Below are 14414 nucleotides of genomic sequence, written 5' to 3' on the forward strand. Positions count from 1 at the left end.
AGGGCCCAGGCTACCGACATCTGCGGGGAGTACAGTAAGGGACACCCCCTTTCTCTCAGCAGTGCTTGCCACGCATGATTCGTCGCCTTAAGCGAGTCCATACGCCCGATTGCTCGGTCAGTAGTGAGGCAAATCGTGGCAGGTAAGGGAAGAGGGTCAGCGAATAGTTTTTCCAGTATGAGATGTGGAATGCGGGCATCCCCATGTATCCAGGTGTGTAAGTGGGCCGCCTGTGCCACCCTGTAGTAGCGCTCCAGGTCCGGTGCCCCCAGGCCCCCCATCTCACATGGGAGCATCAGTGTCGCCCACTTGACGCGGGGTTGCTTTCCGCCCCAGGCGAGCTTAATCAGGACTTGGTTCAAGCGCCGAAAGAACGATTTCGACAAGACCACCGGGATATTAACAAAGAGGAAGAGGAACCGGGGTAGCACCACCATCTTCATAAGGGCAATCCTGCCCATCAAAGAGAGGGGGAGCTTAATCCAGGCGTCCACATCCTCCTCAAGCTTGGCGAATGCAACCCCATAATTATCGCGGATCAGGACTTCTGGGTCCGTGTGGAGTCGGATGCCCAGGTATCTCACGGAGTCATCCGTCCACTGTAGGGGATACTCCATCCCAAACGGTCGCGTGACTGGGGTCAGCGGGAAAGCAATGGACTTGTCCCAGTTCACCTTGAGTCCCGAGAGTGCCCCAAAGCGAACCACCTCCCTGAGTATCGGTGCTAGATTAGTGACCGGGTCCCGTACATACAGTAAGGTGTCATCAGCATAAGTAGAAATGCTAATCTTGTATGTGGGGAAACTGACACCCTCCAGGCTATGATATTCTCTCATGGCGCACGCTAGCGGCTCAGCCACCAATGCATATAACAGGGGGGACAGGGGGCATCCCTGCCGGGTGCCTCTACCGATGTGTATCGGTGCCGAGACCCTGCGCCGATACGCAGGCGGGCCGAAGGGTGATGATAAAGAGCCCCTATTCTTTGAAGAAACGGCTCTCCCAGCCCCAGTTTGCGCAGCACCCTGATCATGAATGGCCATTCGACAGAGTCGAACGCCTTCTCCATGTCCAAGAAGACTGCCAACGCGGGGTTCTCCTGCTTCACATGCTGTATTGTCCCCAGCACCGTGCGGATATTATAGGTTAGGTTCCTGCTGGGTACGAAGCCCGACTGTTCCGGTGCTACTAGGTCCGGGACCAGCAGCGCGAGTCTGTTGGCTAGGACCTTCGCGTAGAGCTTCGCGTCCACGTTCAGTAAGCTCAGCGGGCGGTATGACCCACATTGGTCCAGGGGCTTCCCTGGTTTCGGGATCGTGACCAGCAACGCTTCCCGCATGGAGGTCGGCATTTCGCCCTCTTCGCAGATTGCATCAAATAAGGCAAGCAAATGAGGGAGTAATAGGTCCTTGAAGGTTTTGTAAAAGCCCGCCGTGAGCCCGTCCGAGCCCGGGGCGCTCCCCGAGCGCATACCGCTCAGTGCATCCAGGATCTCATCCTCATGGAAGGGGGCCATCAGGAATTCCCTGTCTGAGTTCTTAAGGAACGGCATCGAGATGTAATCTAAGTAATCATCTATCTCGGCGTCTACACCCCCTGCCCTAGCGCGGTACAATTCCGAATAGTATCGGCGGAACGTCTCCAGTATTTGGTCCTCTTCAACCACTCGGGCGCCCTCCGGAGTCTGCATTTCATCCACCACCAATGGTTTACGGGACCCCTTGGCCATACGCGCCAGCAGAGCCCCCGGTCTCTCCCCCTCTCCATAAGCTCGAGCCGTGGCGTACTTCCCCATATAGAGAACTTCCCGATCCGCAAGTGCGTGATATTCCGCTAACATGGGCGTCAGGTCTCGTCCCGCCTCTCCCTCCGGGTCCGTCAGTCGTGCCCTCTCCAGGGCGGCTATCTTGTTCTCGAGCGTAGAGAGATCCCTTCTAATGGAGCGTAGGACACTGGAGTGTTTGGACATGGCCATCCCCCTAATATAGACCTTGAAGGCCTCCCATACAGTAAAGAAGCTATCTACTGAGTTGGTATTGGTGGCGAAAAACCTTTCTATGTCTTCCGCTAGGTCCCCTCGGAAGGCGTCATCCAGGAGCGCGTAGGGCGGGAAACGCCAAGTGTATGGCGGAATCCCCTTCCCGGCAGTGGAGAGACTGAGCAATATCGGGGAGTGGTCCGATAACGTGCGTGGAAGAACTGTACACGAGCTGATGCCACCCAGCACCGAAGAGGAGGCGAGCCAGTAATCTATCCTAGTATGTATGTTGTGGTATGCGGAGTAGTGCGTGTAACCGCCCTGTGTAGGGTGCTTCTCCCGCCAAACATCCACTAGGTCCAGCTTCGTCATTTCCGCTCTCATGTAGACAGCTGACGCTACTGGCCGCCTAACAGGGCCCGCCGAACGGTCCCTTTCGGGGTCAAACACAAAGTTGAAGTCCCCCCCCCATAACATTTTTGTGTGTGCGTGCGACCTGCAGGTAGCTGACAGTGCCGTGTAAAACTCCGGGTTATCATGGTTCGGGCCATAAACATTCACCAGAAGCAGGTCCAACCCCCTCCCCGTGCACTTAGCCACTACATATCTGCCCTCAGTGTCCACAGTTAGAGGGATAAGCTTCAGTCTCGAGGCAGGGTTAACCCAGGTGATTACGCCGCGGGCATGTGTGGTGAAACCCGCTACTGCTATATTTCCAGCCAACCCTCTGACCTGTAACATCTTACTGTGTACTGGCAGGTGTGTCTCTTGCAACAGGGCTACATCCACGTGGTGCCTATGTAGGAAGCTCATCACCTTCCTTAGCTTCCGGTGGTCATTCAGCCCCCGTACGTTCCAAGTTATCAGGGACAGCGCTCGCATAGGCTGCGGGTGCCCAGATACTACAGCAGCAGACATCTTAACTCATAGCACAACATCTTGAATCCACCGGGAGATATCTGATCACCAAGCAGTACTGCTTCACACAAGGCAGACAGACAGACACTCCGCTCATTCTCACACATCATTCGCCAGTCATCCATAGCAAACCACAGGCCCTGTAATTCCCGAACAACAAACTCCTCAACTTTCGACCATCCACCCTCCCCCCTGACCCCTCCCCACCCACAGCTGACCACCCCCAACCCGGCCAGACAGCACCCCCCACAATTCCCCATCAACACAACTGCCCCAACGTAGCGGGCGATACTAGTCCCAACTCCCTGGGGAGTTCCTCAGCCAAAAGCACAGGGGCAAAGCGTGCCGAAACTGCGTATTAACCACCAGTGGTGCTAAAGTTCACTTATCTCCAGTTCCGTTCCCCCGCCCAGCCCCCCCGTGTTGTAAGGCCTCAAACTGGATTCACCTGATTTCCCCCCCTCCGCCCCCCCACCCCGCTTCCAATGTTAACTTAGTGATCACCTCACCGGCATGTGTAAATGGGACCACGAACCACACTCGGCATGAGTCATGGCGCCGCTTCTCCATCCGTCTCCCGGCCATTGTTACTAGACCAGTCCGGGCCACAGCCCACCACCGGGAGACTCCGAGTGCATCCACCGAGTCTTACTCAACAGTTACGTTATGACAGGGAGGAAAGCAGGCGTAATGCTTCAGTCTTGTTCCTCCATCGGAGACGTCTCCCCCAAGTCCTCGCCGTGTCGCTGTCGATGTTCCTTGCGTTCTTTGGCCCAATGTTTCAGCGATTTCTGCAGTTCCTTCGGGTCCGTAAAGAAGTACGATTTCCCACCAGTGTTAATTCTCAATTTGGCCGGGTACAGCATCGCATAGTCTAGGCCCAGCTCGCGTAGTTGCTTCTTGTGCGGTATGAACTGGCGGCGTTCCTCCTGTACCTTGGCCGTGAAGTCGGGGTACAGTGATATCTTCATGCCCTCCACCTGCAGTTGTCCTTTCTCCCGAGCCAGTCGCAGGGCCGTGTCTCTGTCCCTGTAGTTTAGGAGCTTGGCAATGATGGGTCGGGGTGGCAGACCAGGTTGGGGTTGAGGGCCCAAAGTGCGATGCGCTCTCTCCACTATGAACATTGGGGAGAAGGCCTCCTCCCCAAGTAGCATTTTCAGCAGGCGTTCCACGTAGAGCTCCATCTTGCCTGTCTGCGTTGATTCCGCCACCCCCGTTATGCGTATGTTCGATCTGCGGGAGCGCGCTTCCAAGTCGTCGGTCTTATCTCTGATCACTTGTAGCAACCTGCCGAATTGTCGACGGTCTTTGTCCCACTCGGTCTGCGCCTCCTCCGCTTCCGTGAGGCGCCGTTCCGCCATGTCGAGGCGTTCGGCATGCTTGTCCACACGTTCCGCCATGCGGTCCATGCGGTACGATAAATCGTCGATCTTGGAGCCCACCGCTTCAATGCTGTTCTGGATCCCTTTCTCCATCGCTGCTAGCAGCTCTCTAAGGTCCGCAGGGGTCGAGGACGTTGCACCACCCTTCGGGGAGGACTCCGCCGCCTGTGACTCCGGCCCCCTCGTTTTCCGGCGGTCGAACGAGAGTTTCGCTTGCGTTGCCTCGTTCTTCCCCATGGTGTGAGCTCAGCACCAGAGCGGAGCCCACCCTGGGAATGTCCAGCAAAAGTCGCAAGCGTAGGGTACCTCACCCTCCGCAGTCCCCGCTCCAGCGGTGCTGGCGGGCACAAAATGGCGTCTGTGTCGCAGGAGTAACCTCCGGTGTGTTCCTCGTGTCAGGGTGCGCCACCCGCCCAGCACAATGTCCGGCCTTGACTGGCGCACTAATGTTAGCGACCCTGCAGGGTTATCTTCCCCGTGCCTGTTCTTCCAAACGAGCCTTGTCGGGCATGCGAATCGAGCTCCGCCCCCGTATGCGCGGGTGCGCTCTCCGGCTCAGGGCCGCACGTCAGGTGACGTCGTGCGGCTAGCACTACAGGGCAGTCCGCGGCTTCAGGCCTGGTCCGCACCTCTCTCCGTCGCCAACCTCTTGCGGGTCGGTACTCACAGCCACCGGCACTCCGGGCCTTCCAATCGGGTCAGGGGGCCACCGGGGGTCACCAGGCACCGAACCCAGTCAATTCGGCATGTAGCAGGATAGTTTGCAGGATTTTTAAGGGGCTTAAGCGAGGAGCCGAGAGCTCACACGTCCGCCATCGGCGCCGGCTAGCTCCGCCCCCTGTAGTTCGTACTCTTACCCCTGGATCCTTTAAAAGGTGTTTTACGGTACTGGAGCGTACCCAAGGATCTTGCGGTCTCAGTGTCTTTTTTGATGTCTTGGAGAAAGTCATCAATCAGTTTTCTGAACAGTGCCTCCCCATCAAATGGAAGATACAGGACTTTATTTTGGATCTCGGGTCGAAACCAGGTTGCTTTCAGCCACCCCTGGCGACGAAGGACCGCAGCTCCCGCCAAAAAACGAAATGTAGTTGTGGCAATGTCCATGGCACAGTCTATGATCTCCATCGATGTCGCCTCCCCCTCTTGCAAGACCTTCCTTGCTTCTGGAGTTAGCTGGTCCAGGAACGGTGCGACATCACACCAAAGCGGACGGTCATATCTGCCCAATATTGCTAGGGCATTTGCTGCTCGCACAAGAAGACTCGCCATGGACGAGAATCTCTTCCCGGCATTGTCCAATCTCCTTCCCTCTTTGTCCGGAGGAGTTGTTAAAGGAGCAGAAGGGTTGCGTGACTTACTCTGCGCCGCCTGGGAAATCACTGAGTCCGGTTTCGGGTGGCCTGTCAAGGCAGCTGGACCATCATCAGGCGCCTTGTACTGCTTATCTAGACGCGGTATCCCAGGGACCACCGTCGCTGGATTCTTCATAGCCTTAAGGCCCTCATCCCAGAGATGGTGCACTTTTGGAACGGATCTGGTCGTTTTTCTGTAAGGTTCCTTGAAATCGTACAAGAAAAACTCAGAGGACACCTTAGGCATTGTCAGTTTGAATCTTCCAGTCGCTCTTTCCATCAGCTGATGAAAACCTCCGATATCAGCAGGTGGAGAATCCACCGGATCCGGACTTGGAGATGGAGGGTCCAGAATGACGTAATCATACCACTCAAGAGTCCTGATCATCTCTACCCTCCGAATCATGATCCTCACATGAGGAATCATCATGAGTGACAGCAGGTCTGGAAGGCTCCTGTGGAGTCGATGTCAGTGGTTGAAGAGACTCCTGTGGTTGGGATACAGGAACAGCCGTTGAGGCCGGTGCCATGACAGGCATGCCGTGCGCGACAGGACCTGGAGCAGAGTGTGTAGCCTTAGACTTATAATCTTGCAGCATATTATGCAGGTCCTGTAGGAAAGATGATGGTACAGTAACCATCTCTTGACCAGAGTATTGCTGTGGTTGGGCAGGATGACGTTCATAGCCCCCCTCTTGGTCATATCCTCCGTCCGAGTCCATTTCCTGGCATTTAATCAGCAGTTGCGAAGGGCTGTTGGCATAGCCATATGAGTCCTGATCCTCCATCCTCCTCTTCGGACTCATCCTCATCAAACAGTAGAGCTGGAGGAAGAGGGTTACCCTCCTGGGAGAGGTCATGTCCGGGGTAATCCTGGTCATGGAAATTGTGATCCTCTTTTCCAATGACAAAATTGAGAATGCAGCAGTCATCGGCTTCGTCGACGGAGTATGTATCGTCGACCCAAAAACACTCGACGACGAGATGGGTGTCGTCGATAAGACTGTCCACATCCCAACCGCCGTCGTCGTCAATGTTGCGGTCGTAGTCGCCATCGTCGTCGACACTGTCGTCGTCGACGCCGTCGTCACCCTTGTCGACGATGCTGTTGTCGTTGACGCCTTAGTCGACGATGCCGTCGTCGGCGAGTCCCTCGTCGACCATGATGTAGGTCGTCGACGATCCAGTCGACGACTGTTCCGTCGACGAGCCCGTCGTCTGAACCAGTTTCAGCTTCTGTTTCAATTTCTTCGTCGAAGGAGCCTCCGTCGACGACGCCTTCTTCGTCGACGACTTGGAACTTCTGTCAGAAAAATGGGAAGAAGGCTTCTTTGAAGGTTTGACCAGTCTTCAACCCTTCAGAAGGCGTAGATGGTCCTACCCTCTCCTTTTCACCTCGGTGAGGAGATTTGCCTGGACCCTGGGTCTCAGACTCACTGGGGGTCTTTTTTGAGGCCTTAGAAGGACGCTCCACAGAAGGAGAGGGGGAACCCCTACCCCTTTTCATTGACCTTCTTGAGGAAGATGTCGATGCCGAATCTTCACTGTCACTGGAGACAGTATCCTTCCTGGATTTCAACTTCTGGAGCCATGTCAGTAGCCTACCCTCACGGTCCCGGAGGGTCTTGGTTGAAAAGGTGCGACAGATCTTACAGTCCGCAGCCTTGTGGTCAGGATAGAGGCAATAGATGCAGTCTTTATGCTTAGCCTTTTCTTGCCACAGGTTGACGTGGCTTGAAAAGGGCCTTCTTCTCCTTTCCAGACATCCTGGAATGATCAGCTAACAATCTGAAGTGAATCTGAAAAGAATCTGAAGAAAAAACCTTGAAGAAACTCTCTGAAGAGTATAAGTTGAGCAGAGCTCAAAGGAGACTCCCTAAGCACAACGTGCAGGAGAAAATCTGAGGCTCTGAGGTTCCTTCAGGAGTGTTTTAAGGGGTGAGGCTCTTCTGATTGGCTGATGCCTAGGTTTGGTCTCTTTTACACAAACAGAGTGATGGGCTACAAAAGGGAATGAGGCCTAGGTCTTTTTCTTTCTCTTTTGCGCCTGCTGCTATGTTATTTTTGTTACTGAGACTCCCATTTCGACGACGGGGAATGATACAAAAGCATGGGAATCTATGAAAGTTCCAATACAGGGGGAAAATTTTGAAAGGTAAATTTCCATACATATTCTATACCTAACTTATAAGTACCTTTAAGGAATGTAGGTGCAGAGTTAAGAATAGTAACTACTTATCTCCGTCAATGCACTTACCTATTGGATAATTTGCCCCTTGATATTATGGTTACGATATTGTTGCCCGTCGATATTTAGGATTCAATATTCCTTACTACAATAAGTGTAAGGATTAGTATTGGAGCATGAGGTAGACATGGAATAAGGGCTTGGGTTAGATTCGGGGTAAGAGTTAGGGAGAAGTTCAGGGCTAGGTTTTCGTTATGTGTAGTAGTTAGGGCTAGGGCAGCATGGTGTGGTGTGAGGAATTATGTAAGGTGTACATGTAAGAGTTGGAGTAGGAGTTAGAAATGGAATAGGAGTTCTGTTTGGGCTTGAGGTAAACCTTAGGGAAACGCTCAGGTTTGAGTTATGTGTAGTAGTTAGGACTAAGATTAAAATAAGGTGTGGTGTGAGGTGTGAGGAATGATGTGAGGTGTACATGTAAGGGTTGGAGTAAGAGTTGGAAATGTAGGAGATTGGTTTGGGGTAAGAGTTAGGGAGAAGCTCAGCTTTGGGTTGTGTGTAGTGGTTAGGACTAAAGATAAAGTAAGGTGCAGGAATGATGTAAGGTGTAGAAGTAGGTTAACGGGTTGGGGAAAGAGAACTGGAATAAGAGCTTGGGTTGGGCTAAGAGTTATGTTTAAGAAGAAATTCTAGGTTAGGTTTAGGTTAAGTGTTGTCATTAGTGCTAGGGTTAGAGTAAGTGAGGAATTATATAATGTGTAAGGGCTAGTGTTGGGGTAAGATTTATTAATGGAATATAGTTTTGGGTTAGGCTTGAGGTAAGAGTTACGGTTGGGTTAAATGTAAGGGTTGAGTTAAAATTAGAGTAAGACATAGTCGAAGATTAGTTTTACTGTTTTGTAAGCAAGGAGGTGAGGGTAGGTTATGTATAGTGGAGGGCTAGAGTAATGTAAGTGGTAAATTATGGTATAAAGAGGTGATGTAAGAAGGTGTGGGAAAAGGGTGGCTTGAGAGGTGGTATGAGGGTAGAGCGTGTCCTTTAGTAAAATGGAAGCAGCAAAATGGTGGAAAAGAAGAAAAGGTTAGGGTATGGGTTAACGAGGGAGTAACAGAGGTTGTGGTAATGGATAAAGTAGGGTTAATACATACTTGTGTATAATTCATAAATGTACTGGGATACCTTGAATTTTTTACCACTACATTTAAAACACGTTTTTGTATTATTATTTTTTTTACATACAATAATGCAGAGCTCTGATTCATATCGTGAAATCCAGTTATGGTATTCTTCAATTTACCAAAAGTGAATTTGTGTCTGCATGTTCTTGACTTTAAATGGTGCTGGGAGACAGAGGGGGCAGTGGGCGGTGCTGTGGGGATAATGAAGGAGTCCGGGAGGTTGAGGGGGCAGAGGGCGGTGCCTTGGGGACAATGAAGGAGTCCAGGAGGTTGAGGAGGCAGTGGGCGGTGCCTTGGAGACAATTAAGGAGTCCAGGAGGTTGAGGGGCAGTGGGCTGTGCCGTGGGACAGTTAAGGAGGCTGGGAAGTAGAAGGGACAGTGGACTGTGCCATGAGGACAATGAATTGGACTTGGATGTAGACGGTACAGTGACCGGTGTCATGGAGACAATGAATGGTACTTGGAGTAGTGGGGACCGTAGACTTTGCTGACAATAAATGAGTCATGGAGGCAAAGTGGACAATGAATGAAGCTGGAAGATCAATGGGAAAGTGGGCTGCTCTGTGGGAACAATGAATCTACGGGCATGGGAGATCGACTACTGCGGGCGGTGTTGTTGGGTCAATGAATGGGGCTGGGAGAAACATGGGACCAGGGGCTTTGCTGTGGGGACAATGAATGGGTCTTGGAAGTAGAAAGGACAGTGAGCTGTGACATCGGGGCCATTGAGTGGGCCTGACAGAGGAATGGGATGGGCTGTGGGTGCATTGAATGGGCCTGGCTGGGGGACAGAACAGTGCGCTTTGCAGTGCAAGCATCGAATGGGGCAGAGTGGTAGGTGGGACATTTAGAGAGGCAGTGTAGGCTACCAGAAGATGGTGCCGCTGTTAGCACTGACAAGAGGGAGTGCGAGCATGGTCAGAAACTATGAATGCTCTGCGGTCAAAGGAGTGGCCATCTTTAAGAATGGGTGTGTATATGCACGCACAAATACGTAGCAGAACCAAAAGTATATGTAAGGATCGCTTGAACTCCCCGTGACACCCTACCTACACACACCCACCACACTTCAGTACACTGTTTTTATTTTACAGCAGTAGAAAGTCCTTCCATGTCTTATCTTCGACTTTCTATCACTGCAGTGAAAGATATACTGGAGGAAATGACGTAATGAGTTCTCCCTATTTCCTGCACACAGGAGTAATGCAGACATGAAAAACTGAACAGGCCTCCACCCAACCTATCTCCGGCTGCAGCCTGGCGGAAGGCACTTTCGTTTCCAGATAAAAGTAACTTAACTCATGTAAGATGATTAAGTAGAGGTTGGATCCTACAGGTGTCAAGCCCGACAACGGTGTCATTTACAGCACGTAATGTCCGAGATAACACTTAGATTAATTCATTTGTGCCCTTATGCCAATGACGTCAACTGCAGAACACAGGGACCCAGAAGCACAGGGCAGGTGGGGGTTCCCAACAAGGGGCCGAGTCCAGGACAGGGACAGCTAATGTTTTTATTGATTCATTCTGAATAAAACTGCTCTTGGTTTACAGGCTGAGTGACTATTAAGGCTACTGTAGACTGACTACCATATTGCCATAAATAGTGACTTGCGTTTTACAACAGCACTTCATTTTTTTGATTAATTAATTGGCCATTTGGGACGGGAAAAAGAAAGGGGGGGGGCAGGACAGAGCAAGGGTGCCATGGGCCCATATGCAATAAAGGAATATGGCCCGCCACTGCTTGGTTTTGTAGTGCAAAAAAAGCGGGATCTAGGGTGCGGACCCTTAATACATCCAGGCCTTGGTGCCACTGTACCTGCTGCACTGTTTATATCTACGGCCATGGCTAACAACTACAGGGGAAGGCATTCGAGCTCCTGCAGAAATGAAGGTCTGCAAGGATAAAGGGATTAGAAGATACAGAAGATGCATAATCAGCTGTAACAAGGGCTTCTCAGGTCGAAATGGGCCTGTTGATAACTGGGGTCTTAAAGCTGTCGACTCCAGTGACTAGGGACTCAGGGTGTGGGTCTCAGCCGACCTGGCGGGGACAGCCTGTTTTCAATTGCATGAGGCGGTCTTGTGGTTTCCCTAGTGTGCAAGACAAACTATTCTGGTCCAGAAGAGTTTAGAGATAAACCGCTGGCACTCTTCTTGTTGGAGTGATCCTGTCCTAAGCACATTTAATACCAGGTGTTACTATTACCCCAATTGTGAGAAATTGGATTGTTGTTGGGGGGGGGGGGTGGAGAGGGGGAATGGGGGAGGGTGGGGTGAGGGGGAGGGATGCGATCCCTTTTTAAGCAACAACCACAATCCATTTTTAAGGGTGAACGACAAAAAAATCCCTAAATTAACCTCTACTTAACCCTCTGGTAGCTTGCCACATAAGGAGTCAGGCCTAACTTAGAGGCAATGTGGAAATCATTTATGCAGCACTCAAACAAGAGAAAAGTGAAAACACAATACAAGAAAAATCTAACCCCAATTTAGAAAAATAGAGTAAAATGTAATCAATTATTTAACACTAGAAAGACCAAATCTAATCAGTAGGATTAAATATAAGCAATTTTTTAAATTTAGATAAAGTAGCGCCAAAAGGCTTAAAGTGTCAACTGAGGGTAGCTGGCCACAATGGACCAGGACAAAGTGACAAGTTCAGGCCAACCGCGATGGAGTGCAGGCAGGGCACAGGACCAAGTTTGACCCACTGTACCTTATGCCCTCGGTGCGTGATCTTGATGGCGTTGCTTTGCGAAGCTTCATGTCGTCCGGTGTCAGTTCAGATTAACCTTTGCAGCAAGGCTTTGCGTTGCTCTTTGTCATTTTTGATGAGCTGTACTGCGAAATTTGTAAGAGCTTACATCGCTTGGCACCAGATTTGGTGGAACCTTCAGTTCCAACCAGAGCTCTCCCCTGATGCCAGCCAAGGGCCCAAGACCTGGGGAGTCTCCACTTGCAATTCAGCAGGTCAGCTGGGCAGGTGCAGGGAGGCTCACAAGCTTGTTAAGTCCCTGTAGCTCAGAACAGGAAGTCACTCAGCATGGGATGAAGGGAGCAGGTCCAGTCTTCCTTCTCAAACAGCAGGGTAGGCCTCAGGCAGCAGGGTAGTCCTCTGGCAGCAGGGCAGACATCCTTCTGCAGTATCCACAGGTCCAGAAATGTATTGAAGTCCGGATGTAAGGATCCCAATTTTAAACATGGTTCCCACTCTGAAGTGGAAGAAACATTTGGAGTCTTCCTCCCCTACAGAAGTATCTGGAACTTCCTGCCTCTCTGTCCTGGTCCCAATCTGCTCCAGGCACAACAGGCTAGTGTGAAGTCCTTTATGTGCGAGCTGAGGCAGGGTCTCTGAAGTGCCAGTGTGACCGGTGACAGCTCAGTCGCCCTCGTCGAGTCAGGATGGTCCATCCTGCCAATCCTGGGACCCTCTATTGTGTGGCTCTCCGATAGGAATACACAAAGACCAACTACACCTACTCATTTGACCTAGGAATAGGCTGCAGGCATCAAATGGTTAGGGCAAGTTCTTAAAGTGAAAGTTTGTGAAACGTGACTTAAAATCAGACTTTACCAATAAAGAGGGTTTTAAATCTCAATTCCTCAGACATCAAATAGGATATTTCTACCTGCTCCCAACCAAAAGTTATCCATGATTAAATGTAATAAGGTAACCCAATATTATGGATGAGCTAGGCCATGAAAAAGTGAAAAATGTAGAGTTTTTCCACTACCATGAAATGTAAAACTTAAAAGTACATGTCCAACTTTTTAAATAAAACGCATGCAGCTCTATGAGCTGTTTAAGGCCTACCCTAAGGGTGTTTTTTTTGTATTAAAAGGGAAAGTTTAGGTCTGGCAAATGTTTATTTTGCCAGGTCAAAATGGCATTTTAAAACTGCACACAGGCTGCAGTGGCAGGCCTGAAACAGGATTTAAAGGACTACTTAAGTGGGTAGCACAAGTACAGCAGGCCCATTAGTAGAATTTAATTTACCAGCCCTGCATATATGGTATACCACTTAACATAGGACTTACCGCTAAATTAAATATGCCAATTGGGTGTTATCCAATTTTACCATGTTCACAGGAGTGAGCGCAACTAATTTAGGACTGATTTGCAGTGGTAAAGTGCTCAGCGTCCTAAAGCCAACAAAATCAAATTCAATAAAACAAGAGGGGTGATGACTAAAATTTGGGGGGGGGGGTGCTCCCACAGAGAGGACCAGGTCCAACTTCAATGTAATGGTACTATTTACCAGTTTTGCGAGGCATTAAGCCATTCTAACATCCCACACTTTGCTAACAGGCTGGTTTCTTATAAATATACGAAGTGCTGGGGTAAAGCGAGTCACCACATACGTGCCATAACTTATATTTTTCCTCCAGGTCTGCTAAGTGTTCCGTTGTAATTATTGCGTAGAGCAGGTAGGCTGAAAGTCACAAACAACATAAGGACTGCAAGGACTGTGGTAGGTGATTGATGGCTTTGAAACAGACATCAATATCTGCATGGTTAATACACTCATGCAAGGATGCGCTTGACGCTTTGACCATGGTCTGTCAGAAAACATAATGAATTTAAAGCATGCCTCTGGTACACCAATGAGCCCCGGAAGGAGTATCATCCCTGCCATCTATCCTCATCTCTGCGGAGATGAGAGCGGATATTTTTCATAAGTTTCCTCATTCCCAGACAGGAACATGGCCTCATGTGGCTCAGGGGCGGCTGCCAAGGTCTCTATCAAAGGAAAGCTATATATGAGAATCTGAAACTTTCTTTCAAACCGTCTCTTCCCACCAGTGACACCTAGGACGTCTTCATCACTCTCTGGTTCAACCACTATTTACGGTTTACTTAGGTCATTTTTCACTGGAGGGAGTCTTTAGAACCTGTCTGCACCTGCCAATATTTGCACTGCTTTAGCACACGTAGCAGTGCCAAAAAGCTGATTTAAACCAAATTCTGGTTGGATATTTACTTCTCTGGAAGAAACCTCTAAGAACATTGTGTTCTTTTGTGCCTTAAAAAAAACAAGGGCACACTGACATGTTTACTGTACACTGCAAGGAGGTAAAGTCTTACATCTTTTGGAACCAGAGTCTTAAAACTAAGCTGCAAGTTCTGATCAGATATTGTGTGATCCTGGGAAAACACATCTGATCTTCTTTACAAACATTCAGTCATCACAAATTCTTCTACTAGTCTTGGTTTACTCCCGAATTCCAGGAATAAGACGGACTAAGCCGAAGACCACTACGGGTTTACTCCTGGAATTCAAGAGTAAACCAGAAGCACTACAAGAGTACTTTACACCTATTTAAAGTAAATTGTTTGTGTATCACACCCATTATTTCCCTGCATCTTAGGTACCCTGCCTGCAGGAATCGGGTCCACTAGGGCGCAGGTTGC

General features: G+C 50.2%; 1 protein-coding gene across 3 annotated transcripts in view; it reads right to left on the minus strand.

Annotated features, from left to right (window-relative positions):
- The window catches only part of CARD9 (caspase recruitment domain family member 9), a 354115-nt gene that overhangs the window by 13740 nt on the left and 325961 nt on the right, over positions 1-14414 (minus strand). The gene's annotated exons all lie outside the window — the stretch shown is intronic.

The sequence above is a fragment of the Lissotriton vulgaris genome, chromosome 5 (genome assembly GCF_964263255.1).
Source record: "Lissotriton vulgaris chromosome 5, aLisVul1.2, whole genome shotgun sequence".
Lineage (NCBI taxonomy): Eukaryota > Metazoa > Chordata > Amphibia > Caudata > Salamandridae > Lissotriton > Lissotriton vulgaris.